Here is a 14,262-nt window from a genome sequence, read left to right as displayed (position 1 = left end):
TGATCAATGCCCTCACCCCTAGCAGTCAAGGCGGCTACATACTTGAACAGGGAAAGCGATTTTCGCCTCACAGTTTTAACAGCAGGGTACCAAGAAAGGCGATCATTGATGATTACACACAGGTAACGATATTGGTGTACCTACTGTATCGGTGTGTATCCGAGGTAAAGACTGCTAAGGCTTCGACAAGTGCGTTCTCTTGGATGATACGTGATCGCAGCTGACTTCGCAGGTGAAACCTGCAGGCCAACTTCCACCAAGTATTCTGAAGTTGCATTAAGAGCTCACTGCAGTATACCACGACGACATGGACCATGGTGGGACGAACCACTGACCCAGAGTGGGATGTCATCAGCATAAATAGCTATACCTATAGGAAAGTCACATTCTTGCTGTAATTGGCCTGGAAGTCCAGCAAGTACGGTGTTAAAGAGAAGCAGTGACAAGACGCTGCCTTGTGGGACACCACATTTAACAGCGTGAGGTTGACTCTGTACTTCGCCAATGCGCACTTTCATTCTGCGCTTAGATATAAAATTACGGAAAAAGTGTAACTGACTACCTGAAATTCCTCCATTCATCAGTGCACAAATAATCGCCTTGTGTCGCACTGAGTCAAACGCTTGCTGTATTTTTTTATTGTAACTTTCACATCCATGTAACAAAAAACTTCGCAAACACTTGTTTGGTCCCATAGCCTAACTGGCTAGTAGAGGGACCAATTGTGTGACATACCTACATACTTGCGCAAGCGGTTACACAGCAACAAAGGACATCAACTTGGATACAGCGTTTAAAATAGAAAAAAAGCAAAAAACATAAGATTGAATTATACAAAGAAACATTGCGCAGAATATAGCTACTTATAGCACAGAATAATAATAGCACTAGAATAATACTAATCATAACAATAATAATAATAATACTAAATGACTATGCAGACGTATTATTTAGAAAGTTCGCATGAAGTGCATGGTTCATGGCCAATGGAAAATTTCTAGCCTCTTTCACATCAGTCGGTATCGCATTCCATATGAGAGCGCCGTGAAATTCTATGAGCCTTCGACCGTAGGCATTTTTGGCTACTGGTAAATTAAAAGAGTGATTCGCTGCAGCTCTTGTACAGCGCGCGGGTAACGTAAAGGTGCCTAATGGGAATGGTTCATCACGTTTTGTTATTCCATGCACTATATCAGCAACACTAGACACGTGAACAGAGTCCATTGGAAGTACAAACATCATTTGAAACAGTGGTTTTGCAGTATCCGTCCTGTTTGAGTATGTAATAATGCGGACTGGCCTCTTTTGCAGGCGGCTAATACATTTCAAATGAGTTTTATATGTACTGTCCCACGATGCTATACAGTAGCTCAAGTAACTGTGCACGAATGCAAAATATAGGATGCGCAAAATCTGTGTGCCAAAACATTCTCGGGCTTTTAGTAGCGTGTGATACCCATATGCTAGGTTGGAGCATGTCTTTTCTATATGCGATTTCCAGTTCATGTCCGTCACACTGCCTCAGGCGAAGATGGTGTTATGCACCAAGCCTTGCAAAACATTGATGAGGTCCTTCATAAATGTATCCTGTACGAATACAACAAAGTGTGGCAAACGAGTCTGATTCTTTCTGAATGGAAATCGTCTGTGGTGAAGCCAATTTTAAAGCCTCTTCGCCCTGCACAACCCCTGAAGTCATGCCAGCCAATATCACTATGTTGAGAAATAAAACATACGCTGAATTTCTGTTTGCTCGAGCAGATTCAAGCGATGGTACAAGATCTCCTATGCTGTCGAGGCCTGAACGGTGGCGACGAAATCCGCTCATGACATCAAGGAAGGTTTTAACCCAAGTCATCCTCGTTTTCTACAAGTGTCTTGATGAGGATATCAACGCAGGCAAAGTACACATAGCATGGCAAACTGTGCCATACTGGGCGCCCACTCGGGCCACAGAGAAGCCATCTGCCTCATGTTCCTCGAAAACTTGATGAAATAAATCGCGTTCACCATACGACTAGGGAAAACAAAACAACACAAACCACGAATGAAAGTGCTAAGAGAAGGCAAGTGAGCACTAGGAACGGAGAGAACGAATAAATAGAAAACAACTGAAGCAAGTATAAATAAATAAACACAGAAATTGAGAATTTTGTGAAGCGCTCTAAAAAACGGACGGGCCGAAGAGGCTGACAAAGACAGCGCTTGCTCTCACAACTGAAAGTTTATTATTCAGAAAAAGTACTTAAAGCGGATATGGTCTTTCGCGCATGTGCACCAAAAAAGGGTGCAACAGAAACCACTCTTGTCAGGATTACAAAAATTGTACATATTATGTGTCATTTATTACAAACGACACATATTATGTAAATGACACAAATGTACAATTTTTGTAATCCTGACAAGAGTAGTTTCTGTTGCACCCTTTTCTGATGCACATGCGCGAAAGGCCATGTATCCGCTTTAAATACCTTTTCTGAATAATAAACTTTCTATTGTGAGAGCAAGCGCTGTCCTTGTCAGCCTCTTCTGTCCATATGTTTTTTAGTGCGCTTCAACAAAATTTTCAATTGTGAACGTATTCCTACTGGCCCAACTTCCCAGCTTGCTGCAAAACAGAAAATAACTAGAAAATACAACGAGAGAGCAAGCCAAAAGTAAATAAAAAGAAAATAAAAGAAAATGATAAAGGCTGCCCAGTTCTACACTACCTTCCCGCTTGGCACTACTAGGGTGAAGCTGCCTTACTTTTTTAGTGTTCTTCCTATATATAACGTATATTGCACAAATAACTCATGCACGTTGTCAAAAGCCTTGTTTACGAACGATGCGGATATAAGCTAGTAATGGACGAAAACTTTCACATGATGACATTATCTCTTTTGGGCACTCTCTCTCAGAGCGTGTTTCTTTGTGTATGTGGTAACACTTCAGGCTGAGTCCTTCTTAGTATCACAGTCGGCAAGAGTATCACCACCCATTCGTACATCCCCTGCGCAAGGAAACATCCTCAGAACTCAATACCCATGTGCGTGTGTGTGAGGGGAGGGGAGGTGACGGGGTGGCAGTGCTTGCTAACTAGATAATTAAGAAATAAAAACGTTTCTTTTCTGCCGACGAGTATTCGAAACGGTTATTGAAGCCAACCTCTTCGCCTGATGTAAGGTCCTTCAAAAAACATGCTGCATCTTTCCTTGCGATTCTTGTTAAGTCATGCAGCGTACATTTCGTAATAATAGAAATAAGCCAGTTTGGATGTGCAGAATTTTTTGAAGGATAATTCATGGCATTTCCCCAAATGTGAGCGTTGCTATCTTGCGAGCTGTAAACGTGGTTATTGACGCCACGACAACCTTAGGCATAAATGATTCTATAACGATAATCAGCGGCTAGATTGAGTGCATTGAAAATAAAACTGATAAGAAAGAAAATTGGGAGTAATGTTAAATACAGCGATATTCATCGGTGCTCTGTCCTGTATTCGGAAGAGATGTGATGCTATATAGACAGCATTTCTCGCTATGTTAATATTGGTGTTGATATTCACCCCAAGTCAATAGCTGAAGAGGTCGTGGCTATGCAACAGACATTCATCGCTGCTACAACTCTAGAGACTGCAACGACGAGTGTACCCTCCATCGCACCCAATACTGACAAAAGAATACAGCGTGATATTAGGATGTCTGCAGCAGAGCAATACGTATAAACACGGAGCACTATTGCACCACCTGTACCAGACAGAGCTTAGCTGCATATGCCTGATCTGCAGAGTACCGGACACTCTGGCACACTTGCTCGTTGAATGCCAGTGGCATGCAAGCTGCAATATGCAACCAGACGCAATTAAGAATGAAGCGGGACGAATGGGCTACGACACTTGAGCAAAACAGGGGAAGTCAACCTCATCCCTGAGGTCCTGAAAGACTAGCGACAGTGAACTTGTCGCCAGGGCCAAGAACGCAGTAAGCTGCTGGTTTAGGGAGCCATACAACCTAAGGGTAAAACCGGGCATTGCTGGGAACACTGTTTCATGACTAAATGATTATTTCTCCGTGTTTCTCTCTCAATGCACCTTGTGTGATATCCGGCTTGAAATGAAATATAATATGTACTCGAAGAGAAGAAAATATGAAAAAAATGACCCCGTTTCTACATGTATCACTGCAAATGCCATCGAAAGACGATAATCTGACGTGTGCAGAGTGTGAACAAACGTTTACTTGATGCTTTGCGCGAGAAAATTGGTATATTGTATTATGGAAGCGTTGCATTAGCGAGTTTCAGCCACGCAGCGAAGGCGAACGAGCGCATCGAGGATAGATGGATGGATAGATGGATATGGCTGTACTCTTTAGATCGGGCGGTAGGTAGCGCCACCAAGCCGTAATACTTAATGAACCAAAACTAGGTTTATTTTTTCTTTAAAAAGTGAGTTCGAGGATTCGTACTTTGCAGTGAAGAGTTTAATTTTCACTCGTGCCTAGACTTTAGCCACCAATCAGATAACCTCCTTCTAGTTAAGTCTACCCGCTTAAAGTATATTTTGCCCTCCCGGTTCCTAAACCCCAGTGCTTTGAAAAACTCTGCGTCATCATCCTGAACTATAGGGTGAAGCCCTTTACAGAACATTATAAAGTGTTCAGCAGTTTCTTCTTCCTCTCCACACGCACTGCATACTGTGTCTACCCCTTCGTACTTGGTCCGATATGTCTTGGTTCCCAGTAGACCCGTCCTGGCCTCAAACAGTTCATAGACAGTCGCGCCACCTAGCGGACTCCAGGAGCGTCCTCTCGAAAATGGTCAGCAGGCAGACGCTCCCAATGCTTCCTTGTTCGGCGGGGCTCTCCGCAGTTTTAATGCGTTAGAAAGAAACGAACACAAACCATTTTCTATGTTTCGCGAATCAGTGAATATACCAGACCGTCCGTTAACCGATAAATCTGATTCGTTCTGGCGAGACGGGAAGTTTTCGTGAAAATATGTGGCAGCTTGCGCTTTCGAATATAGCCCACAAAATACACATATCACGTTCGCGAGATTTTCTGCAGCAACTTAGGATAGGTAAATGATATAGTCTGACCATTCTAGTTAAAACTCGCCTTACTTTACGGGCGTATAGCATTTGTCAGTGCTTTTGTAGTGCATGATTCCTATAACATTCATTGTACGCGGAAAGTAGCGCAGGCTCGTGATTTGCGTTTTTAAACCTTGGGCTACGGTGCGCCGCTTGTTTTTTTGCGTTTGTTGACAGATGGCAGCGCACTGCAAGCGCTTGCTTTCTTGTTGGGTATCGGAGTGAAATGATGTCCGCACTATCAGATAAACGTGGGTAGCAACGCTGTTATTGTGTTGTGCTGGGTGAATGACGCGTTCTTGGTGCTTTCGAAGTCGTTTGGCGGAGAGCTTACCTCAGAATACTTTCAGCAGTGATGTTCGAAGAAACCGTTTTGACGTCGAGAATTTTTCACTGGACGTAGATGGTTGTAAACTCGCTGAGAGTAACTGCGGCGATGTACGATCAGCTGCTAACTTACAAGTAGAGAGTTGCATTCACGTCCCGTCGTACGTGCGTTAATGTTTTTTCACGCTCGTGGGTCAATTTGATTGTATTTATAGTAAATTATCCATCAGCGAGCTCGAAATTAAAGCATGCTTTTGCTTGTGAATTGAATGTATCTCAATTACAGTAGATAGTACAAAACGCTGCATGCCGCCAACACGCTCGAGCTCGATCAGCGAAGCGAAATGGTTATAGCAATTAATTATGCAGTTACGACTACAATCCACGCTAACTACTTCTGCGCTTCACCGGGGCCTTCCTAAATACGTTGTTTTTTTTAAACATCTTCACAATTGCGACGTTGCGAAGAGCGTAGGCATGTCAATATTATTCTTTTGATCGCGTTGCTGGAACCTGCAACATCCGAGGGCAGGGAATCGTGCACTGCTAGTGTGATCATGGTTGTGACAAAAGCGCTACCTTATGGGAAGTTAAATGCTTGTGTTCTGTTGAAGAAGCAGCATGATGCTTACAACAAGTAATGACGACGGCGTGATATGTTCACAAGCCATCACTACGTTAAACATTCGATCCTGTGCAGTTGCGACGGCGCGCTACTCGCTAGGGGCCTACTACTGCGGCGAATCCGCCAGACAGGCTCGGCACTAAGGATCTCGAAGAGCCGTTCAGTTCATACCTCAATTTTGGTTCATACCTCAATTTAGCTTCAATCATACCTCAATTTAGTATCGTTGATACACGATCAACTGACACTACCACCACTTCGCACTGCAGCACGAAATGAGGTAGCGATTATTCTGCAGTTACTAGTGTTTTGGAAAGTACTTCGTTTCGATATACATTCATTTGACGATCAAGAGTTCATACGGTGAAAGCGGCACGGGGAGTACGTCCGTGCGTCTTGTCATTCCTTATGCGAGTGTACGGGCTGATCATCTTTCCGCATCCATCTTAGATTGCACGGCACGCCATCTATAGGCCGTGGGCATTGCGAATACTTAGAGAGCTACAAGCCTTCTTAGAAATGTTTAAATTGTATAACTTCTGTCAGGTTGCTTGACATATTCAAGCAAGATCGGCGTTCTTATAAACATTTCCACAAGCATTTACAGGTGACTCATCTACGGTCTCAACTAACGTGCGCTTATTCATACCATTATACCAATTTTTCTTCGCGAGCTTGCATGGCTAAAAATACTCGTTATAAAATTCGCCCTGAAGTTTCTAATGAATTCCAATTTAGTATGATACACCTTTACCCTATTTCTTTTCCGGTCGCATGCAATAATTAAAGGTAGCAAGAAAACGAGGTAATAGGTTTCATTCATTTAGGTATTTATTTTCCAGCACTTCTGTTAATGTTGTATTTTGGTCTACAGCCACTATCCGCCTTTTTGATTAGGATTTGTACAGCAGTATACGTTCTATACCTAAGCATAACGAATTATCAATGAGCACCCATCTTGCAAGTGCTCATTACACATTTAGGGGTGAAGCTCCTTAAAGCGGCACCCGTTAGTCCCTTCTAGTAGTGTGTAACATGTCTTACGCTTTGACCTGCGAAATGCTGCCGGTGGGAGATTTCTCCTATGCCTTGTTTAACAATAAAAAACAATCACAGCGTGGGCGTTAACTAACGCCGAATTCTCGTGTCTCTCATTCCCTATTAGCAGCCACTGGCTAGTGCATTGAGCACTATCTCACAAGAAAGGGTTGCTACGTTATACACGCTGGGCGTAACTTCCTTGGTTTTAGAAATGTTTAGCGAGCGTTGGGCCACAGTGCCATGAATACAGTGAACTAGTATATACAATGAACTCGAGGTAGTTAAAGGTGGGAAATAGACACGAAGCGCAAGCCGTAAAAAAGTGTGCGTGTGCCACCTCTCGTTTAGTCCGCTCGATGGCGGTACTGCTATATGCAGAATATATGATGAAAAGATGCGAGATGATGGTACTTGGAGTGTTGACTAGATGAACGAACTGACAACCAGACAGATGCATAGACCAAAGCACCGATGGCTGCACGGACGGATGGATGCATGGACAGACGCAGGGGCGGATGCATGGACAAACACAGGGACGGACACACGGATGGACGTGCGAACGTATGAACAGACGAACGCATGGACGGGCGGATGGACACACGAATGTTCACAGAGATGGACGCATGGACGGGTGGAAGCAACTACGAATGGACGGACGGATGCTTCGCCCCACTCTCCCTCATTCACCCCGTGGATATGCTGCCATTTTTTTTTCATAAAACTCTTTCCTATAATTTACATATCTGCCTTGAAAATACGGAAGAACGACTTCTGCCTATTGTGCTTCTGCACGATGTTTTATTAAATGCGAAGCTTTTCTTAGCGAACTTCGCCGACTTTAAGCGCATCTATCTATCTATCTATCTATCTATCTATCTATCTATCTATCTATCTATCTATCTATCTATCTATCTAGCCACCTACGACTTTTAGCTCTCCTGGCCGTTCAGATAGTGGTATCGATACGAAACTTCGTATGGCATATAATGACTGCTTGAAGAACATACTTGACTAGTCACAACATGAAAAATCATAAGATGTATGTCAGGATTTTCACGACTTGAATGTCAGGATTTACATTTCGGGGTCCTGCAGCTCTTGCGGTAGTTTCGTTAACATAGCATATGGCGAAACTGGTATGGCAGGACATGATTGGATGGCGAACATAAGTGACAGACCCTAACATGAAAGTCATGATAGGCGTGTCATGTGATAGCATGACTACATGCCTACATGACTACATGACTACTTGATGCGCTCGTGGCTGTTTTGCTAGCGTCAAATATACGAAATTGGGTATTACAGTACGTGAATTGATGCGGAAGGTATGTGACTGGTGCAAGCAGGATAATAATTAGATGCGTGTCATGTAACAACAAGACTACATGCCACGCTCATGATGTTTTGGCGGCCATTTCACTACCTTCACTTATACCAAACTTTGTATACGGGCCGTGAATAGATGACGAAGGTATGATACTGATGCAAAAGTGATAAACACGGCATACGTGTCATGCACAACATGACTGCTTGCCCTACACTCTAAGGCAAAATTACCCGAAAAAGGAATAACGGAGCCCATAGGCGCACGCGATGAACGGATAGACCGTTGAGGAGCAACCATAGAGGGAAGCGTGCGGCGCGAAACCACTTAGTCTCCATTGGGATGAACCGCCCGGGCATTGCAGGCAGCGCGAAAAGCGTTGGCAATGTGACCAGTCGTCCTTCTTCACAGAACATATGTCCTTCTCCTCCTCTACTGGCTCAGTCTATCTCCATATTTTGCCGGTGGTGGTCGCGTAGCGTCGCACTCGGAGTGCTCGACCACGGCTGCCTGGGTTCGGCGATCTAAGAATTACGACGTGGTGCTTGTGTGTACGCCTGGATGAGCGTGGGCTGCTGCTTTAGCGTTTCGCTGCACCCATGAAGTCTGGAGAAAGCCTCGACACGTCACCACGCCGCGCTGTATATCTCTGGCTTCAAGATAGTCATGACCAACACACGACAGCAACAGTTGGGAAGGCCAATATGGCGGCCGAGAAACGACAGGCCTATCGGATATATATTTCAGTCCTACTCAGGGCAGAAAACAGCGATGGATTCTAAGGCAAGTAGGTTATCATTCTTTTTTCTACTCTACTTGTCGCGTGTGCGATAGGGATCGCGCTTGCCGGCAACGGGATCGGTCGTGTTGTATATCGCACGTACGAAATGCATCGCGAAGGTCAGCTTCGGCATCTGCAGTTTGCCTGCGCTTTGCGACGACCTGGAAATTGGCCGCCATTGCCGTCGGCCTCCCGTACGCTCGCTCATCGGGTGCTCGCCTGTCTTCGCCGCCGCGATGAGCTCCGTGCTGACGATATTGGGCTCAGACCTGGTCGCTGTGTTGAAAGTCGTCGAAAACAGCTTGGGGGTTCTCGTAAAGAGCTTGGTTGTAGTATGTCGCGTGCTGTACGTGCACCAGTACTGGCTGGCGGGGCTTTCGCTAGCGTCGGAACTCACTGAAAATTGGTCGCTATTACAGTTGGCTTCCCCGCCAGTCGGTTGCAAGCAGCTCGGAGCCGTCGGCTGACCGCCGCGGCGGACTCGCGTTTGCGCGCTGCACTATCTCGAGTTTGTGGAAAAGGGCCGCATCAACGTCGATTTCTTCGGCGCTAGCTCTAAACCAGCTCGGCGCTGTTCGTGGCGGCGGCCAAGCCTACGCTCGCTTTCCTGTTCGAAGTTCGCTGGCGGCAGACACTCCGCGTTCAGTGCCGTGTTGGGTCTCGCGTTTGCTTGCTCAAGCTGAACGACGTCGCTCGCTTAGGACTCGCCGACTTATTAGCGGCACGGTGGTTCGCGGAGTTGTGACTGCGGTCGCCGCTACTAAGCTGTTGCGCTACGGGGATTGAAATGAGTCTTTGACGAAGTGTGACTTCACTGTGAAATTATTATCATGTCATATCTCACATATGTTTCTATTTCACCTTGCACGTATTTCTCATATGCATTTGTATTCATCCTCTGTCACGCGTGACTCACTATTTTACATACTTGTTGCGCAGCCGTGGGCACACAACGTGCTGAAGACTATGCACTGGCGTCTGCGATGGCCGTCATCCATCTCTTTCATCAGAGCAGCTTCAGAAGAACTGTGAGAGATGTGAAGGTAAAGTCATCTGTGTGTCGTATTTTAACGCTTCTTTTTATATTAACTTGCACGTACTTGTCATATGCGTGCATTTTTGTCTTCTGTGACGTGTGCCTAACTATTTTTACTATATTATTGTACTTGCAGCCGTGGGAACACAACAGGCAGGAGGCTGCGTGCGCTGGCGTCAGCAATGCCTGTCATCTATCGCTTCCGTCGAATGAACTCCACAAGAAGTGAACAAGATGTGACAACGAGAATGGACTTGTACACTTCACCAAGAATTCACTTAAAATAATGGCGAAACTTCATGTGCATGTAGAAAAATAAAAGATTTCGATGTCTCACTTTTGTCTTTCATTGTTGCCGTGACTGTGAAAACAGTTACACATAGGTGGCTAACTACTTTTTCGCGTGTTCATTTCTGCGGAGTTCGTTGCTCACTGGGCAGAAAAACAGGCGAAAAAGTATTAGGCCTGGCAGAAAATAAACAAAAAAACAATGTTTCAACTGGTGACAAAAAGTTCATTCGATTGGAGTAATTGAGTCGATCAACCGGCAAGGAGCAACTGTGACGATTAACGGTTGCCCGGTAAGGTGTAAATGTGGAGATTAACAGTTGCTCTATAAGGTGCAAATGTGAGGACTAAGTGTTAGCCCTGTGGGGGGAACTGTGGGACTAATGGTTACTCACTAATGTATAAGTGTGTGGACTAAATGTTAGTCCCTTGAGGGGACTAACTGTTAGACCCGGTGCCGTTAGTTTTTAAAGAGAATAATGGTTTTGGCAGCCTCATTAGTTCCCAAAAGGACAAACCACACACTTTTAACACCCTTTTGCTTTAGAGTTTACTGATGATGCGGTAGTGGCCGTTTCGCTAGATTCATATATGCCAAATCTGCTATTACGTGACACCAATGGATGGCGAAGGTATGTGACTGGTGCAAACATAATAATCATAAAATGCATGTCATTTGAGAACATCGCTACATGTCACAGTCAAGGCGCCAATACATTTCGACGTGACGCGCTGCGCTTGCTCGCCGGCGTTCATTTCGTCGCGTCATGCCGGCGTTGCCAAGCCAGGTGCCGATCCAGCCGTATACTCGCAGGCGCGCTCCGCGCTGCATTGCTTTGACGCATACGCATTTAAGTGCGTCCGGCGTCCCTCCGTCACGAAAATAGGGAGACGCAATGTTGTCTGGATAACGCATCGGCGCGAAACAATGCATGTCGCATTTAGCGAGCAGCGTTCGTTGACCGAGTATATTGGGCCCTTCATGATGCGCTCGCGGCCGTTTTGCTATCTCCACATATACCACATTTGGATTTAAGTGGCGTCAATCGATGACGAAATATATACCTGGTGCAAACATGATAATCCTGACACGCGTGTTATGTAGGAACATGACAACATAACAGGCTCATAGCTTGCTCGCGGCCATTTCGCTAGCCCCACGTATGCTAAATTTGGCATTACGTAACATGAATAGATTACAACGGTAAACGACACATCCAAACCTGATAATCATGACACGGAAGTCATGTGCGGCATCATTTACTTCCACCTTGTAACATTGTGCTGATTTTAAATTAACTTATCAACATTTCTCATTCGTGCTTAGCATATAATCAATTCCCACTGTAGGTGTGATCTGCCATTTCTTATTCATTGATTATTGAATCTTTCCTAGCGCATGTTGATCATCTACCTTTTTATTTTCCTGTCAGCACATTCCATGGCTTTAGTAACGTCTTTCTTTTCACTCCTCGCGAGAAGTAGACCATCGCCAGAAAAACGTAGACTATGGAGACCAAAGCAAGGGGAGACGCCAACTGAAGCGTGTCCGGCCTCTTTCCGTGAAGGCTATTCATAAAGCACTTTGGACTCGGTGTACCTACAACAGTGCAAACAGCACTTCCATCCAAGAAGCAAACGAACCGTTACATTTGTACGGTTCACTGATCTCGATCATCAGACGCCGTTTTTGTGTACTTCTTGCCAAGATGCTATGAGCTATGCTATAATCTTCACGCTTCTTATTTTATGAATGTCTTTTGAGGCATCATTCAATCAAAAAGGCTGTTCTTTAGCGCCCCTTTGCGAATGCAATGAGTTGTGACACATCACTGGCAGCGGAATTCTCGCTATGAAACTTGGAGATGATATTTAAAGATGACAAAAATAACGTACTAAAACCCCCACGTGGTTACAAAAGAAGCCATGGTAGTGGAGGTTTCTGAAAGTTTAGACAAACTGGAGTGCACCTCAACATAAGTAGATGGCCAAGCCCCCACCAAATTCTAAGTACACAGACAGTAACATGTGCACCTAAATCTAAGTACGCAGCCCTCAAGCATTTTGCCTGCAACGAAAATGTAGAAGCCATGGCCTGGATTCGATTCCGTGGGCTTAGAGTCGGTAGTCGAGCACCGCAACCGCCAGACCACCATGGCGGGATGGAACTTGTGGAAAAAAAGAACAGAGTGAAGCAAGATTCGCAACCTTGAGTCGAGTGTCTACGACTAGGTTTATTTTCGTCACTGCCCGTATGAGTTGTCACTCGTAGGAAGTATCGTGTACGTGCATTTACCAATGCTGCGTATTTTTTTAAATGACCGCACACTGTACCCACCAGCAGAATTCATGAACTACGAATAATTATTGAAACAGACTGATAAAACAGGTGTGCGTTTTTAAAAGTCACAAAAACTTGAAAAGTCCCGCTACTGCACTTTCGCAGCTCTGTTCCGAGCTCTGTGCATAACTTGCCTTAGCTAATGGCCAACCTCTTGCTATAGTGTTCATTTAGTGTTTGTACTGAATACTACTTATGTAAGATATCTCTACGCCTACATGATATATTAAGGTCATAATCTGAGAGGGGTGGTTATTACTGTAGGAGAACGCAAACTTCGTGGCTCACCAATTAGCATAGCGCAACGTTTAACGTGTACATCGAACTAAAAAGCAAACCTGAAAAACGAGCTGCATTTGAATTGTGATAACATTGTTATTTTCACCATCAAGTACTAATTCATGACGAAATATACGCGTGTTGAAAATTTCTTATTTCCCCCTTATCGAAATTCAAGAACCACCTAATTTAACTGGCGTTCTGAAATATTTGGCGACAAGACAGTGTTAAAAGCTAGAGTATCTCACCGCAAACAAAAGGAAGAAATTTAGTTAGCCTGATTTCATCGTAAGCAATAATTCCAGTATAACACCCTAAATTGTTTTCCCTTGAAATACAGAACCCTGGGATGTGGTGACGAGATGCTGTCTGCTCTTTCATTGGATAGTTACATGTGCTCTGTTCTTAGATTTTTATTTTTGAGATCACTTGTAGCAACGTACGGTACTGGCTACAACTTAAGTTCACAATGTGCATTGGGGTTGACACTATGGGCACATCTACTGAAAACAGTCACTGTTTTGAAGGCCAGTACCTGGCTTTAATGATCAACTGGAGGTTGTAGCCATATCTGCGTAGACTTTTGGTAGACTGAGGGTCCGCAATTATTGCTACCTGTTACCGACAGCACTCTCTGTAAAACGAAATATTTAAGTCTATGATAGGAGAAAGCTGGTCGGTTACTTTCCTTAGACGTGGTCAAAATACTTGCACTTGCTCTTTCTTAAGGTCCGTATCTTTTAACATTATAAGCCAACTATTCCGCGTCAAAGTTAGGTACCTTAACACACCTGCTCACCTGGTCATGGTATAATACAGCTCTGTAAACAAAACGTGAAATGAAGGTGTTCATATTGTGTGCACACATCCAAGATAGCTATTGTCACATTGCAATGCATGTTGCGTAATACGGAGAGAAGTACGAACGGACGGATGAACGAACAGGAAGGGAGACAAGGACAGGCAGAGACAGATGAACAGAAGCACGACGCTCAGACGGATGAAAGCAGGGATGAATGGACTAACAGATGGATGGAGAGACGACAGAGACAATCACAGGTGGACAGGTGGCAGCAGGGACGAATGGACTGACCGACTGAAGCATGGACAGATGGACGCACGGATGGATGGAAGAATGGATGGACC

The sequence above is a fragment of the Rhipicephalus microplus genome, chromosome 3 (genome assembly GCF_043290135.1).
Source record: "Rhipicephalus microplus isolate Deutch F79 chromosome 3, USDA_Rmic, whole genome shotgun sequence".
Classification (NCBI taxonomy): Eukaryota; Metazoa; Arthropoda; class Arachnida; order Ixodida; family Ixodidae; genus Rhipicephalus; species Rhipicephalus microplus.
Note: the sequence above shows the minus strand (reverse complement) of the source record.